This window comes from Pipistrellus kuhlii, unplaced genomic scaffold, assembly GCF_014108245.1.
Source record: "Pipistrellus kuhlii isolate mPipKuh1 unplaced genomic scaffold, mPipKuh1.p scaffold_m20_p_5, whole genome shotgun sequence".
NCBI lineage: Eukaryota > Metazoa > Chordata > Mammalia > Chiroptera > Vespertilionidae > Pipistrellus > Pipistrellus kuhlii.
The window spans coordinates 56,826,251-56,844,460 of NW_023425551.1; positions in this window are offsets into that span (position 1 = coordinate 56,826,251).

Sequence of the window (18,210 nt, forward strand, 5' to 3'; positions counted from 1 at the left end):
GGTTGAAAAACACTGCCCTAATCCAATATGCCTGATGCCCTTATATGAAGAGGAAGAGACCATGTTGAGGACACAGAGAGAAGATGGCCCTCAGCAGGTGAAGGAGAAAGCCCTCTGGAAAATCCAACCCTGCCGGCAAATGGACCATGGACTTCTCGCCTCCAGAGCTGTGAGAAAATAAATGTCTGTTGTTTAAGCCATCAGTTCGTGTGTTTTGTTATGGTAGCTCAAGCAGACTAATACACTGGTTCTTAAACTTCCTCACTGGGCCCTCTGTCAAGTCCCAAATCTTTCCTCTGATGAAAATCCAAATTTCGCTCCTTTGCTTTGAATCTATAAGCCATCACATCATGTATAAGGTCTTTCTGGTGTGTTTCTTACCTGAGTATCCAGCTTCCTCTGCCATCTTCACACTGCTTATATGAGCCAAACTAACAAATGTCTCATCATTATCCAAATGGCTCTGATTTTTCACATCCCCACCCTGCTGGGCTACTCTCTGCCTATGATCCTCTGCCCTTCCTTTTGTCTCCTAAGAAAACCTTTTTTCTTCAGATCACAACCTTAACATCTCCTCAGATACTGTGCCTCTAAGTCGCCCAGGCAAAGTTAGGTGCTCTGTCCTACTCATTGGCACCCTGTAGAGTGTGGTGGTTTATTGCTTTCTCTTCTGCCTCCTTTCATGCCTGCAAGTCCTTGAAAAATCTGTTTCTTCACCTTCATCCCTGGTGCCTAGTATATCTCCTTGTACATGGAAAGCCCTCAGTTAACAGGGGAATTTGTTAGATGCTTTAAGTCTGAATACATGGTTTAAGCCTATATAAACTGCATCTACAATAGATGAAAGGGAATATATACTTAGCCTGTTTTAAGATTTATTTTGCTACCTAGACGTTTAGAAGCATTACCATATTTGTCTTGTATACAACACGTACGTTTACGTTTTATTATTTCTAGGAATGATTGTTTTTGTTAGACCAACCTCTTAGGCTTTCATTTTGCCTCTTGTATTTTTATAGTATACTATATGTTCTTCTTAGATTTAAACATTTGTTTTCTTGCCCATTTAGAAGTTTGCTTTTATTATAACCAAGTTTTTTTGTTTTTCTTTCATGGTCATAACAAATTGCTTTAACGTTTTATTTTCATGAAGCTAATTTGAGTATTGTGACTTTCACTAATGAAGAACATATTTCCTTTGGAGTCCTCTAAAACGTCTAGAGGACTAAGTTAGGTATGCAATTTTACCTATATGTTCTCAAAAATTCTAGTTTAGCACTTCTTAGTTGGGATCCGGGAATCTGTGTTTTAACAACTCCACCAGGTGATTCTCATCATGAGAGAAGGTTGGGAAACACTGGGTTATAGCACTGAATGCAAGTATCAGCTTTGACAATGTAAGGACAGCTGATACAAATTGGAAGATTGGAGTGGGTGAAAGACAAGGGGGAAAGGGTAGGAATAGCCTCACTTTATGTGGGATAGGTGAGGGGAGTGGTGAAGAGAGAAATCAAGAGATACTGTCTCCGGGAGAGGAAGCAAAGTAAAAGGTACGACCATATTCAAGTTATGAAGTTAAAGGTAATACAATATCACATATAGAAATAGAACCGTGTTGGGAGATGGGCGAAGGGGAGAGCCAAGGGAAACTGTAAAGCAAACAAAACTATAAGAAATCAATGGGTATTTAAAATGGAAACACTTAGCAATCACAATATATTAAAATGTAACAGGTATCAAAGATGCAAAGATCAGGGTGTCATTTAAAGGGGAAATTTTATCAGAAGATGAAATAATTTCAATTATATATAAACATGTCTGAATTTCCTGGCAACCGAGACAACTGAGGGATCATGAAGTTTTTACATTTGATAAAAGGAAGCGCTCAAGTGTTGTTGGGTTGTTTTTTTTTTTTTTTTTTTTTTCTGGCATTAAAGTTTAGAAGGAAGTTACATTGTGAATTCCTATGAAAAGAATGTTAACAATGAACAAATGTCTTTGCTAAAATTTAAATAGGAAGGCATATGCAAGGAGACAGAATCTGGGATCTCCAGGGGAAGTCAGGTTGGCTTCGGAGAAGCCTCAAAGTGAATTAGCTTTGTGTGTACATCATTTATTCATCCCACTCAGCAAACATTGGGGCTTTACATATTCCAGGCATTAGATTGCAGATACTGATTTCCTAGGTTTGAAGCAGGCAGTCCCTGTTCTTTCAGAACTTGGTCTAGGAATTTGTAGCTGAGTGGCCCTTGGCAGTAATTGAACCTTATCAATATCTACTAAGATTATATGTGTGCGCTATCATGAATACATAAAAAAATCACTTTATCAAGTTAGAGTTACCATAGAAAATATTCCAATAACTGGAATGTTTACATCCAAACAACACCACATCCTCTCTTGGTAGATGAACATGGAATTGATGTGAGATGCATAGTTGGGAGAAACATTTTAGTCATTTGCTGATGCGTGATTAGTATCCACTTTTCTTTAGCAGAGACCACCTCCCAAGTGGCCAGATTGAGTTGTATTTCCCAGATACACATTGACTGAGTTTAACTGAATCCTAACTGACACATTATTTTACTCAATTTATACCTACAGATTACATTCTGGTTCTAGCACACCCCCTCTATCTATCTACTTACCTACCCATCGATCATCTGTCTCTCCTCCCTCCCTTTCTTCTCCACAAACACGTTTTGACTTAAGTTTTATTTGAGAAGTACCTTATTTCCCTTATCAGCAAGTTCTTTGGGAAGCACTTCTAGAACTACTTGTAATCTTCAACTGACTTCACAGGGAATGTGAAAACTTCCTTTTCAGAACAAACTTCCAGTCATAACTTAGGGATAACATTCTGGGGAGAACTAAGCTGGTACAGTCCAGTATATGCCTTTCTGCATGGTTTTCCCATAGATTCATACCTGCTTCAGCTCTGCATGGAAGCTGGTGGATGGTACCAAATCTAGATTGAGCTCTGACAAATATGTATATCAAGCAGTGTCTTCTGTTGCCTATAGAAGAAGTACATTTTTAAAAGCTTCTATTTATTTACTAGAGGCCCGGTGCATGGTGCAGAGATTCATGCATCAGTAGGGTCCCTTGGCCTGGCCTGCAGGGATCAGGCCAAAACCAGCCCAGTGCACAGATTCATCCAGGGCATGTCCAGCCCGTCTCACCCAGTCCTAATCAGGGTTATCTCGTCCAGTCCTGAGCTGGCCAGATAGGGACGGCAAGAGGTTGGCCGGCCAGGGAGGGACCATGGGAGGGCTCCAGGGCATGTCCGGCTCATCTCACCCATTTATGATCAAATGGCTGGATCCCAGCAGCAAGCTAACCTATCAGTCAGAATATCTTCCCATGGTGGTGAATGTGTGTTATTGTGACTGGTCAACAGTTAAATGAATGGTCAGACACTTAGCATTTTAGGCTTTTATTATATACTAGAGGCCTGATGCATGAAGATTCATGCAAGAATAGAGGAATAGGCCTTCTTTCCCCTGGCTGCTGGCACGACCTTCACTCTGGCCAGAGCTGCCTTTCCACCTCTGCGCCGGCCTGGAGCCAGCGTCCGCCTCTCACCTTGTTGTATCAACTTGCATATTCCCTCCTTATTGGCTGTGGGAGCCGCTGTCTTCAATGTGAAGTTACAGTCAATTTGCATATTCTGTCTTTATTATATAGGGCACATGTGTCAAACACAAGGCCCGCGGGCCAAATCCATCCCGCCAGGCCTTTCAATGTGGCCCGCACCGCGCTGTCATCACTGCACTCCGCTGGGTTTCCATCACAATGACAGTTTATGACTGTTCAGTAAACCATTCGGCCCGCGATTTAGGCTGGATTTTAGATTTTGGCCCCTTCTCTGATTGAGTTCGACACCCCTAATATAGGGAAAGAGGCCCAGTGCATGAAATTCGTGGGGGGGGGGGGGTGGCATGGTGTCCCTCAGCCTGGCCTGCACCCTCTCCAATTTAGGACCCCTAAGGGTATGTCCAACTGCCACTTTAGACCTTGTGGGATCTGGCCTAAACCAGCAGTCAGACATCCCTCTCACGATTCAGGACTGCTGGGTCCTAACTGCCAGTCTGATCCCCCTAACTGCTCTTCCCTGCTGGCCTGATCGCCTCTAACTGCCTCTGCCTTGGCCCCGCCACCATGGCTTTGTCTGGAAGGACGTCTAGAAGGTTGTCAGGAAGATGTTCAGTCTAATTAGTATATTACCCTTTTATTAGTATTGGCAGTGTTCCCCAAACTTTTGACATATGTGTACCCCTTCTATAATTTTCGTAATGCTGAGTACCCCTGATACTCATGAGAACGTAGAATTAGGTGCAGCTAAGCACAGTTCAGTGCATATCCCCACCTAACTCCAGTGCAACCCGTACCCCCACCAAACTCTTCCCTTATCCCTGGGGGGACACGTACCACTGGTATAGAGGATTTGAGAGAGAGGGAGAGAGAAACATTGACCTGCTGTACCACCCATTAATGCACATCAGTTGACTTCTGTACTAGTATGTGCCCTAACCAGGGAACAAACCCATAACCTTGGCATATTGGGACCATGCTCTAACCAACTGAGCTAACCAGCCAGGGCAGAAGTACATTTTTGATAGCAGATGAGCACTTTACAAAGTTAAAACTTGGAGAGATTAGGGGGCACTTAGAACTGCCCCATTTCCCCATCAAGAACTGGGGCATTTCTATTTAGATAGAAAGTATATCTAAAATAAATTATTGCTTTACTTGTACCAAGTTCATTCAATTACTATCCAATTAGTGATTACCATCTGCCAGAAACTGTTTTGGACCTTAATTTAATACTTAGTGAAAAGTTCTAACAAGTCTGATAATATCTGATGTCCTTATCAGTTCCAGTTCTACTTTCTGCTATATTTATCTGAAGCTTTTTAAAGAACATGAGCTTGTATATGTAAATATTTATATACACACAAACTCTTAACTGATATGATAAGACAAGTCTGCCCACTAAGAGTAACTTAAGAATATTTCAGTTTATTCCCGATGTATACAATAACGCAAATGCTGACAAAACTGTAAGTCTGAAAAGCCTTCTCCAATGGAGGGATTTAGTGATGGATTATCTTGAACCAATATTTGAGCACCTAGTATGAACCAGAAATTGTTATAAATTAGAGACACCTAAATGAAAAACACAAAAGGTGACTACTCTCAAGTTTAGAAACCATGAGGCAAATAAATTAAAAATAATAAATTGTAGCCCTCGCTGGTTTGGCTAAGTGGATAGAGTGTTGGCATGTGGACTAAGGGGTCCCAGATTCAATTCCTGGTCAAGGGCCCATGCCCAGGTTGCAGGTTTGATCTCCAGTGGGGAGATCAGGAGGCAGCCAATTAATAATTCTCTCTCATCATTGATATTTCTATCTCTCTTTCCCTCTCCCTTCCTCTGAAATCAGTAAAAATATATATTTAAAATAATCCTATCTAATATAAAGGGAATATGCTAATTGACCCTCACACCATTGCAAAGATGGTGGCGCCCACAGCCAATAAGGAGGGATATGCTAATTGACTGTCACACCCTCAAAGATGGCAGCTCCCACAGCCACAAGATGGTGGCACACAGTCCCCTCAGACCTACACACCTGCCTCTGGAGTCTTCCAGTCCTCTCAGCCCCCTCCCCCCCAGCCACCCAGGGCTGCCCAAGGCTCAAATAACCAGGGCTGGTCAAGGTTGTGCTGCTGACAGTGGTAGCAGCAGAGATGTGATGAGGCATTGCCTTCCCCTGATTGCCAGGTCGCCTCCCACCCCTGAGGGCTCCTGAACTGTGAGAAGGGGCAGGCCAGGCTGAGGGACCCCCCATCCAGTGCATGAATTTTTATGCACCAGGCCTCTAGTAATAATAATAAATTATAATGTAACAAATGCTATAAAGAAGTATTAAAGAATGCACAGAAGCTAAGAGTGATATGTTCTTAAGCTAAGAGAAGAATTAAGACAAGATAAGCAAATGTTTATCCAATTACAAGCAATAAATTGTCTAAGCAAGAAACAGGCTTTTGTTTAATGAGTCTACAATGGTCTTAGACAGCAGCAAGGAGGTAATGGTGGGTGGAGTGCTGAAGAGGCTGTGTGGATGGAAAGCAGAGCTGCATCAGAGGAGAGCTGGACCAGCAACCCAGCAGCAGAAAGGGTAGGGCCCGCCTCAGCAGTAACCACATGTGGTACTCTGTTCCAAATGTCCCCCTCAAAATTACACTCAACATTGGAAAAAAGAAGGGACCTCCAAGCTGACTAGCTTCCAGCTCCCAAGTAGAAGGAGAAATAGAAATTAAATTGTTATAGAAATAAGTTTATTTCAAGAATTTATGAAAATTTTATATTCTTGTATGCTTGAGTCCATACAATGATATTTTCACCCGCCAAAGCTAAGTACAGGTAGTTACACCGGCAAACATTTTATTTAATTGTCCATTGTTCTGTACGTTAGTTCCTTCACTAGTGGAATGGAGAAAACAACCTAGTTACATTATGTAAGTAAAAGCTCAAATATTGTAGTACCTGCCATTTTGGTGTTTGGATAATGCAGAGGCTGACAAACTTTTCCTACAAAGGGCCAAATGGTAGCTCTTTGGGGCTTTGCAGGGCCACATCAAGGACTCTGTCATACATTCTTTCTAAAACTTCCTTTCACAACTCTTAAAAAACTAAAGCACATTCTTTGCCCGGATTTGACCTATAGTTTGCCAACCCCTGAATTAATCATTTTGTTGAAGGTAGTTTTGCCCAACAAAGCTTGGCTAATGACATAAAAAATATGAAATTACAGAAGGGAGACTTTTAACCTATATGAAAAAAAGAAACTTTTCAAATGTATTTTAGCATGCTGTTTCATGGTTTTATAATGATTAAACTTAACTTTTATTTTGAGATTAGAGGTGATATGCATTCACACATTGCAGAAGTTGTGACGGACCAAGAGAGATAATGAGCAGAATATGCAGTGATCTCCGAATTTATGTGACCAGGGATTTGTTGTCCCTTATCTTTTCATATGAAGCACAGCTGGAGCAATGATGGACACAATTATCTCAAAGGTAACTTCCACTAATAACTTGTGTCTCCTGTCTTTTTTTTATTTTGGTCAAGGAGAATTATAAATGTAATTTCAGGGTTGAAAATTGTGCGCACTAGTGATTTTTTCTGAGTCACAGTTTTCTCCTTTGTAAAATTGTGATGATAATCCTATGCCCTTTATGGAATTATTGGAGGCATTAACTTAGTGTAAAGTGCTCAGTGTAGTGGTTCTTAGGTGGTAAACTCTAAATATTTATTAGTCATTATTGCTATTTCTAATATGCTTTCCTTTATTTCATGGTGCTCTGTAATCATCAGGGCTCCAAACACTTCATATTTAAGAAATATTCTTGTACTTCAATGTTTAGGTTAAGTACCTATTAGCTTCAAAACAAGCATTTAATTGCATTATGGGAGCTGAGAGTGTAAGAAACCCTGGAGAGTAAATATTTTTGAGACTTTAAAAAATCTTTTGTAATGTAAATTATCACTATTAATGTCTCCATTATTTTTCTGTTTAGATGTCTTATTTTCTTTACATTGTATTTCAAAACTCCAAATAATGAAATGCAAGAATAAAATCCCAATTATTTCAAGCACAGAAGTGGTTGAGTTGTAGCTGGAACACTAGTTACGAAGCACAGCCATTGTGTACCACCTTCTTTACTTTGCTCTCTTGCTGAGTTGCTTTGAAAAGACGGCAGTGTAATCTTTGTCTCCTAGGTTTTTGTTTTTCTGTTTACTTAAATGTGCAGAGTGAAGAGTTTTTCTTCAGCTCCTCATGGGACATTGTGAATTCAAAAACTTACATTTGTAAAACTTTTTTTTCCTTCTTTTTAGGAGTGAATAAAAAAGGGTGTACATGTACCATCATTGCAGAATACAGACACAAAGTAAAATTAAATGAAACATTTGCTGTCACTTTGGAGGCTGGGATTTGCAATTCCTTACATAAGCTTTTGTTTCCTCACACACTCACACTTCCAACAAGCTTGCTTGTCAGCAGTGGGGCAAAAGTAGAAAGAGAGGGCAGACTTGGGTCAAAATCCGATGTGAGTTGCTTAATAGCAGTGTGAAGTTAGGCAAGTCATTTTCCCTTTATAAACCTATGTCTTCACCTGTAACCTGGGTGCACTGTGCCTACTTTGGTGAGTCACCTATAGGATTTACAACACCCAGAATAGAATAGGCACTTGGCCAGTGCGACCAAGACCACTGCACATACCTACCTCTTAAGAAGGCCCTGGGTCCTAAACCTGGAATGAATGCTCTTGGAGGGGCATATGGCCCAACAGCACATTTGCTCCAAGCTCTTTGGCTTTTGACTTTGGTCCTGGGCTCTGGGTTCTGTCCCCAGAGTTCAAATGAATGAGTTTCCCGAAAGAGTAAACCAAAAACACAGATTTCTTTCCCTGTTCATCTAGTAACATTTCCTGTGAGGTGACTGAATAGAAGCAGAGAACTAGCTACAAAGATGTATAAAGCATGGCCACTGTCCAGAGAGCTTTTCCATTCCATGATATTCTTTTTTTTTCCCCCTTGAAAATTGGAATTAAAGTTACACAGTATATTATGACCAGGGCAAATAAGTATGGCAAAATGTAAAGGCATGTAAATACCAAACTGTAATGGATTAATTTTCCGTGTTACCTTTAACTCTTTCAGTCTTAATCCTTTCCTTTTTCTCCCACAGCTTTCAAAACAGAACCTCTTCTTCTTGGTCTTTGCTACCTCAGGTGTTGATTTTCAGTGTAAAAAATACAGTTTCACACTATCAAAGATTAGCCACCCCAGGAGCCCATCTCAACCCCATTGCTGTCTGTTATCTCAGCCTCTCCCTACCTAGTGGTTGAAGTAATTTCCTCAGAGGGTTTAGTGCTTCTCTCTTTCAAAACTATTTTTCTCTTTCCTTTGATCTGACAAAAAAAAAGAAGACATTTCAACTATTTGGGCTCCATATTTCCCAGCATAACTGCTTTTCTACTCAGTAGAAGTGATTTCTCCCCAATTCTAAATCACAATCTACTCTATAACCTGAATTTCTTTATACCCATTGCAAATGTTTGCCTTGATACGAGTTTGTTCATATGTAAAAGGGCCACAGTTTTCCCCAATATAGAGTAAAACAATATTGAAAAATGCATCTAGCCAGCTCAATACATTTTATTTTATTATTATTTTAAAATATATTTTTATTGATTTCAGAGAGGAAGGGAGAGAAAGATAGAAGCATCAATGATGAGAGAGAATCATTGATTGGCTGCCTCCTACATGCCCCACACTTGGGATTGAGTCTGAAGCCCAGCCATGTGCCCTGACTGGGAATCGAACCATGACAACCAGGTTCACAGGCCAACTCTCAACTACTGAGCCGGGTAGGTTAATACATTTTAAACCTAGATATGAATTTATTCCCTTACCATAAATAAAAAAAAAAATTAAAAATATATTCTATTGATTTTGTACAGAGAGGAAGGGAGAGAGATAGAGAGCTAGAAACATCGATGAGAGAGAGTCATCGATCAGCTGCCTCCTGCACACCCACCACTGGGGATATGCCCACAACCAAGGTACATGCCCTTGACCGGAATCGAACCCGGGTCCCTTCAGTTCCCAAGCAGACGCTTTATCCATTGAGCCAAACCGGTTTGGGCCCCATACTATAAACTTTTAAATGAAGTAACCTAAAACCAAACAAAAAATGGGGTTTGCTTTCACTACAAAAAGTCAGCAACTTCAATTATACTGTTCATTCTGACTGACCTTTTGAAATAGAGATATAACTGTATCTATAAAATTAAGCACTTTTATAATTACTCAGGAAAAGACAAATAATTGTACCTAGAGAAATTTCCAGGAGACCCCATACAAGAGAGGGGAACGCCCTGGAAATAGCCTCAGGAGCTTCACTAGAGGGCTTTCCAGTTCTGCAAGAGCCATTGACACCACTGTCCTAGGAACATAACTAATCTATAATAATAAAAGCATACTATGCTAATTAGACTGGATGTCCTTCCAGATGACCTTCCTGATGAAGTTGGGGCTGTGAGGGCCAAGGCAGAGGCTGTCGCTGCAATGTGTAGGGGCCAGGGCAGAGGTGGCAGATGCCCTGGCTGCAGCGGTGGCAGGAACAGAGTCCCTTGCATGAATTTCATGCATCAGGCATCTGCACCTAAGCGACTGAATGACTGAACAACTGGTCTACCAGTCACTATGATGTGCACTGACCAGGAGGGGCCAGACACTCAATACAGGAACTGCCCCCTGGTGGTCAGTGCACTCCCACAGGCAACCATCACAGTGCTGGCCAGGCTGAGGGACCCCACTCATGCATGAATTTGTGCACCGGGCCTCCAGTTTTTAATAAGGAGAAGAGTAACTATACCTTCTCCTCAGACCTGTTTTTTGCTTAGTTCTCCATCTCAGTCTCCATCTTTCTCATTTCCCACCCTCTCTCAGCATGTTATTCCCACTGCTTGCTTGTGGCTGCTCAGCATGCTTGCTTGATACCCTCTGCACCTAGGCTTTACTGGAACAGCCCCAGAGAAGTGTGCCAACCTGCAAGGCATGGATTCGCGAGGCTGGCAGACCTGGGCTTGCATTCTGCTCAGTTGCTTATTAACTCTGTGAACCAGGCGGCTTGCTGTGAGAATTAGCAAAAGTATATGTAGAGTGCTTAGTGTGACACCTGGTTTTTAGTAGGCATTCAATAAAAAGGGGTTGCTATTATCTTACACACCGGTGTTTTTGAAAACAACTAAATCCACCCAACCACCTCTCTGCCTTGGTAGTTGGAATAATGACTTGCTAATTGATTTCATCCAACCACGTTGCCCCACCCCATGGATAAAAGTCATGACTGTGAGGTATGTTTCTGCATTTAGGCACAGCAGATGTTTTCGGTTAAAAGAAACTTTTGCAATTGTTTCAAGAGTTATACAATTTTTAATAGTGTAGGGACCTTACGTGGGCAGTCTCTTGTTGAACCTTCAATTAACAGATACTGAGGAGGTAATCCATCTGTGGCTATGTTAACATTGCAGCATAAATCTTTCTTTACATTTGCAGCAGTGTTCCTACAACTTTTTATTTTATTTTATTTTATTTTTTTGCCTGAGAGCAGCAATTATTACAAGGACTCATGCTGACTAACCAATTGCAAGGCTCTTGCAATCAGAGGCATGTTATGAACTTTTACTGTGTGCCAGACTCCAGGCAGTGCTGAGATTACAAAGACAAACACTACCCGAAAGACAGAATCCTTTCACACCTTCAAGGAAGTCACGTTTCATAACTGGGCTGACTCATAAGCTCTCTGAAAAGCACTGATAGTCTGCCTCTGGATGACAAGAGTGTATGAGGCCGATAATATGAACAGCCCCCGTGGCCTAGACTCCTGTCCACCTTTGGGTGGTGTTAGACATGGTTTCCAAAATCTTTCAGCATCTCCTTAAGCAATTTATGACCTATGCTCCAAAAAAGATTTTTATCTGATTATGAGCCACTTGATCTGTAACAGTGTTTCCAACGACTAATGGAGTTCTGGAACCTACCATGTGAAGCATGTGTACATGCTTCTGTTTACACTCTTTTTAAAAAGTTATATATATATATATATATATATATATATATATATATATATATATATATATATAATTGATTTTTTTACAGAGAGGAAGGGAGAGGGATAGAGAGTTAGAGAGTTAGAAACATCGATCAGTTGCCTCCTGCACACCCAGTCCCAGGAATGTATCTATAACCAAGGTACTCTGTTAGAGCTCTGTTTACACTCTAAGCTAGGGGTGTCGAACTCAATCAGAGAAGGGGCCAAAATCTAAAATCCAGCCTAAATCGCGGGCCGAATGGTTTACTGAACAGTCATAAATTGTCATTGTGATGGAAACGCAGTGGAGTGCAGTGATGACAGCGCGGTGCGGGCCACATTGCAAGGCCTGGCGGGACGGATTTGGCCCGCGGGCCTTGTGTTTGACACATGTGCAGTCTAAACTATACACAACAAGCTAGTGATTGGTATTTCTTATTTATTTATTTACCAGAATAACAACTGTGTTTGTTTATTCCACATCACTGGTAATCAAGCATGAAAAAAGTTAAGGATTAAAAAAAAATTTGGGGGGGGGGGCCTAATCCTTACCTGATTATATATATATTTTTTAAATATATTTTATTGATTTTGTACAGAGAGGAAGGGAGAGAGACAGAAAGTTAGAATCATCGATGAGAGAGAGAGTCATCGATCAGCTGCCTCTAGCACACCCCCTACCGGGGATATGCTCACAACCGAGGTACATGCCCTTGACCGGAATCGAACCCGGGACCTTCCAGTCCCCAAGCCTATGCTCTATCCATTGAGCCAAACCGGTTTCAGCCTGAGTATACTTTTCCATTGATTTTTAGAGAGAGTGGAAGGGAGGGGGAGAGACAGAAATAGAAACATCATTGTGAAAGAGACAGATCTATTAGTTGCCTCCCACACGATTGAGCCTGCAACCGGATACATGCCCTTGACCAGAATCAAACCGGGTACCTTTCAGTCCATGGACCAGTGCTCTATTCACTGAGCCAAACCAGCTAGGGTGGGGATTTTTACAAATAAATTAAACTTGAGAATCCCTTTAAAGTAAAAGAGCTTTAGGTAAACAACCTGTCAAAATTAAAGGATCAGGAAAAAAATGAATGCTTGGCATTGGTTTATGATGTCAGCATTTCAAAAATAACATTTACGAAGGATAAAGAGGTTCTCTAATACCAGAGAGAAGCATGCTGCTCAGTTCATTTCCCTGCAAAAATTATCATCAGTACGGTGACCGTGGTGTCTCTCTCTCTCATGTTCCTCAAGTCCTACGGCTTCGTGATTTGGGTTCAGGGTAGCTTGAGCTTTATTATAAACAATGCTAAACATATTAATCACATCTACTTTTCAAAAACATACTTTTTACCTAAGTGTTCGATCTTGTACTTCCATTTTTATTAAGACTCAGAATCAACATTTTGAAAAGGAAAGCATTTTTCAGTTAAAGGTGAAAGAAGGGTCAATGAGGGGAAATATATACTTTAGTTCTCAGAAATTCATTGTGCACACAACTTTTCTGAAGTTTACTTTAAGCTGTTCAGAGAGATACATCTGGTCTACATATCAGAATCATGTTTATGCTTTTGACTTAAAAAAATAAAATAAAATCTTGCCTGGTTGGTGTGGCTCAGTGATTGAGTGCCAACCCATGAACCAGGAGGTCACAGTTATATTCCGTCAGGGCTCAGTCCTGCTTGTGGACTTGATTTCTCAGTGTGGGGCATAAAGGAGGCAGCCAATCAATGATTCTCTCTCATTATTGATGTTTCTGTCTCTCTCTCCCTCTCCTCCTTTCTTCTCTATCAGTGTGTGTGTGTGTGTGTGTGTATATGTGTGTGTGTATATATATATATATATATATATATATATATATATATATATATATATCTTAAAATCTTGCCAACTTGGATAATAGTTTTTCAAGGCCAATTTTTCATGTCCTTACTTTGAAAAAAAATATAAAGTTTGGTTGATATGAAATTTGTTATTTAAAAAAAATATATATTTTATTGACTTTTTACAGAGATGAAGGAAGAGGGATAGAGAATTAGAAATATCGATGAGAGAGAAACATTGAACAGCTGCCTCTTGGACACCCCCTACTGGGGATGTGCCTGCAACCAAAGTACATGCCCTTGACCAGAATCGAACCTGGGGCCTTTCAGTCCCCAAGCCGACGCTCTATCCATTGAGCCAAACCGGTCTTGGCTATTATTGCTATTTTAAAATTTATATTTATTATTGAAAATATTACAGATGTCCCCCTTTCCCCCCCCATTGATCCCCTCTAACTTACTCTCACCCCACCCCTAGGCCTTCACCATACTATTGTATGTGTCCATGGGTTATGCATATCTATATATATGTAAAAGCCTAAGTGACTGGTTGACCAGCTGGTAGCTATGGCATGCACTGACCACCAGGGGGCAGATGCTCAATGTGGGAGTGGAAACCATAAGCACGAAAACATGGAACAGACTAATGAGTCTCAGAGGAAAGGGGGGAGGGCAGGAAGAGATTAATCAGAGATCTTATATACATACTAGAGGCCTGAAACATGGATTTGTGTACTGGTGGGGTCCCTCAGCCTGGCCTGCAGGGATCAGGCCAAAAATGGCTCTCAGACATCCCCGAGGGGTCCTGGATTGTGAGAGGGAGCAGGCTAGGCTGAGGGATCCCACCAGTGCACGAATTCATGCACCTGGCCTCTAGTATGAATATAAATACTTTGGTTAATTTCTCCTCACCCACCCCCCTCTTCCCTCTGAGGTTCATCACTCTGTTCCATGCTACTATTACTATTTTTTAAAATATATTTTTATTGAATTCAGAGAAGAAGGGAGAAGGAAAGAGAGACAGAAACATCAATGATGAGAGAGAATTATTATTCAGCTGTCTCCTACATGCTCCGCACCAGGGATCAAGCCTGCAACCCAGGCATGTACCCTGACTGGGAATTGAACTGTGACTTCCAGGTTCATAGTTTGATGCTTAACCACTCTGCCACACTGGCTGGGTGCTACTATAACTATTTTTAATTCTACATTCTAAAACTCCTCTTCACATAACAGGGTTTAACTTTTTCAAATGAGATTTATTCTCAGTAGATGTTCTCAAATTACCATGAATAAAAAATTGCTCAGTATCTGCAAAATATCCACTTAATCTGACATCTCTTCAAAAGGAATATGGTTTATTTTATTACATTTCTTGCTTCTATGATAATACATGAGGAATATTCCACTTGTTCATTTAAACTACTTTGTTTTGAAGTGTTCAGCTTAGAGCAAAAAGGAAACTAAATTAATCAGAGTTGCATGTTCCTGTCCAGTGACTTAGTGAAATAAAATTGATGGCCTGGTCTTACATTATACAGATGGTTCGTGCTATGGAAATAAACTTCACATGTAAAAAGTAAATACAGAAATATATAAGGTCAGGAAAACACTTATCTGTTGTTTCCAAACATGGTAGGTTTGTAAGGTGGCCCAAACGTCAGCTGTCAAACTGTTCTGACTAAAAATAGTTTAGAGTAGTTCAAAATGACATCTTTGCTTTTCACATTTATAATCTGTTAGATTTACTTCATTGATGAGTAAAAGATTAAGTTTTAGGGGTAATTTTCAATGAAGTAATTCAAAGGTTACCAAGCTCTTTATAATTATGTTTGTACTTCCAAACAATATTCCAATATTTACATAAGTTTTAAAATAAGATCCAAATTTTGGTATTTAAATTCCTCTCTCCTTCCTTCTAGAGACAGATAAGCAGTGAAATGCAGGCTCCACAAATCTACTAAGCTGCATTATCTGCTAAATGCATGAGGCCAATCACCCAGAAATGTCACTAGTTGGGCAGGCAGGACAAGGATCTTAAGTAGATCTGTTAAAAGTTTTGATGAGAAAAAAAGGTGGGAAAATAGTAAAAGAGTTGTGAAGAACTGAGTTGCATTATACACAAGTAAATAGGTCCCATAGAACTGGATGTTTGCACTATGAAAGACATCAGTTGTCAGGGGGAGAGGGACTGGAGTGGGCTGGAAAAGGTTAGTGGGGAAAGAAGGAGGACCTATGCAATACTTTAAACAATAAAGATTAAAAAGACTATCAATAAGTTATTAAAAAAAAAAAACCTCTGGTATATTGATGAGGGCAGATTCTATGAGGTGAGAAGACTATACAAAACTGAGGAATTCTTAAACGTGGAATTAATGAGGAAGAATGTCTGTGATAGGAAATTTAACTTTATATAATAATTCATAAGGAGCTACATCATCTTCCCCCACAGCGGTGACTTTCCATGTATAAAATTCCAGTGTGTGCAGCCTCACTAAATGACGCCCTTTTCTCAACAGTATTGGCTATTGTTTATCACTCTTCAGGGATAAATTGAAAAAGGGAAATGAAAAATCTGAGAATAGGCAACGGAAGAGAAGCGAATGGCGAGAGGAGAAAATATTCCTCTAACAAAGCCTTAACAAGATGAAGGAAACCGAAGGCCCTAGAAATGAGTTGAGATTTAGCAGCACTGCTAGGGCATTCTCATGGAGACAAGCTACGCTACACATGGTTTGGAGAAGACCCTTGAGAAATAACTCTTAACATGTCCCAGATATCTACAAAGTTACCCCAATCATTCACAATATGTCCACTGCTCAGAGGTACCAAGTATTGGACCATTGAGACAAGCCCTCTCCACCTCTGAAGATGCTGGTAAATGAATAAAAACCAGTGCAGGCAGCAGACTTTCCATGGGCCCTTTTAGCCTTTAACCACTTTTCTTTTGCTTTTCGATAGCCTTTTCTAGTTTCTGAGTTCATTGGGATTTGTTCCGCTTTCTTCAGGTTTGGCGTCCTTATTCCTTTATACCAGCATTTCAGCCTGAAATCCTTCCTCTTTCTGGTCACTGTGCAAGTCACTCTTGGCATCTTGGGTAATACAGTGGGGTACAGGAGAAGTGACTTCACAACTGAGGAATTGCAAATTGGGATGCAGGACCAGAAAACAGTATCTTAGAATGCATTTGATCTCAAATTTGAATTTCCACCTATCTTAGGTCCAAAATGAAAAAACAAAAAAGATTGAAACCATGAGCCATAGGAATTTTCTGTGTCTCAGATGTCCACAGCTGTATATTAACTCTACTCTTGGGGGAAACCATTGTTCTTGCCTCCAAATCCCCACCATCAATCCTGATCTATAACAAGCTACAAACAAGGCATTTGCTGCCTTTGAGAAAAGTGTTGATTCTTTCTGCCTGCAGCCCTCAGATTTTTCTCTTGGATCACTGCCCTTAGTGAGGTTCTTGCCTGGGAGGGGGGGGGTGTCCTTCCACACATGCCCCCTGTCTAAAATTGATGGCAGAGGACCTCAATTTTTGCTTAGAGCCAGAGACGTAATAGTTACTATACAATTCGAGTCCCTAGAAGGTTTTTCTCCTCCCTTCGTCAGTCACCTTATTCCTTACCATGCTATGGTTCTGTGTGCTTCTTTCCTTTTCTTGAAAATGTTATTCTCTCACAGGCTTTGACCTTGGTTTCCCTTTTGCCCAGAATGCTCTCTGTCTCCAGTTCTTCACACAACTAGGTTCTTTGCATCACGTTGGATTTAAAGAACCTTCCCTGGCTACCCTATAGGTAGCAGCTGTTTTCTATATCACTACATTAATTTATTTCCTTTAGAGCAGTTATCAAAATTACTAGGTTTACTTAATTTTTTTTTTTCTCTGTCCACTAGATTGTGAACTTCATGAGAATTGGGTCTTTATCTATCCTGTTTATGCCTGGCATTTAATTAGAAACCTCTGAGAGGTTTCTTCTTGATTTCAATGTCTTAATAAGGTATAGTCTCTAAGCTTTCAGAACTAGCATAAAGCTATATAAAATATTGTTTGGCTGGATCAGTGGCTACAGTTACAGAACCTTAAACTGAACATATTCTTGATTTTGGGTCCTGCTTTGAGGTTTCCTTTTTCTTATGAATGCTCTCTGGACCCAGGATTGCCTTTAATTATCTATAGTTGATAGATTGTCACAAGATGAATTTGAGGAAATCCAGTGCTTTGAGGAGAGGATTTTCTGGTTCTTCTAGGTTTCTGATGAAGACAATGATGTCATGTAAGCAAAATAGCACTCTTAGAAAACTCTGCGCATGGTCTTTTTTTTTTTTAATCAATAGCTGGAAGGATCAGGGTCTTTTAAGATCCTTTGGAGTATTTTTCATATTCTTCATAGGGATACGAACACTGTATTTTCTTTGCATCCTCTACTTAGGTATTTGTCATTGCTCACCCATCAAGTCTAACACTAAATACATTAACTTTCTAGCAGCCAAGGGGACATTGTAGAATGTTACTGCAGAAATCAATAATGCATATATACCTGAGTTTTATCCCATTTATCTCAATTATAAAATAAAACTCCCTTTGCATACCAATTTAAAAACTCCCAACAGATTCTGCTATGTGTGGGTGTGTGTATACGTCTACACTATGGTAGCTGCCAAGACTAACTTTTTAATTAGCATCTTATACAAAGAATAGAAGATGAAGA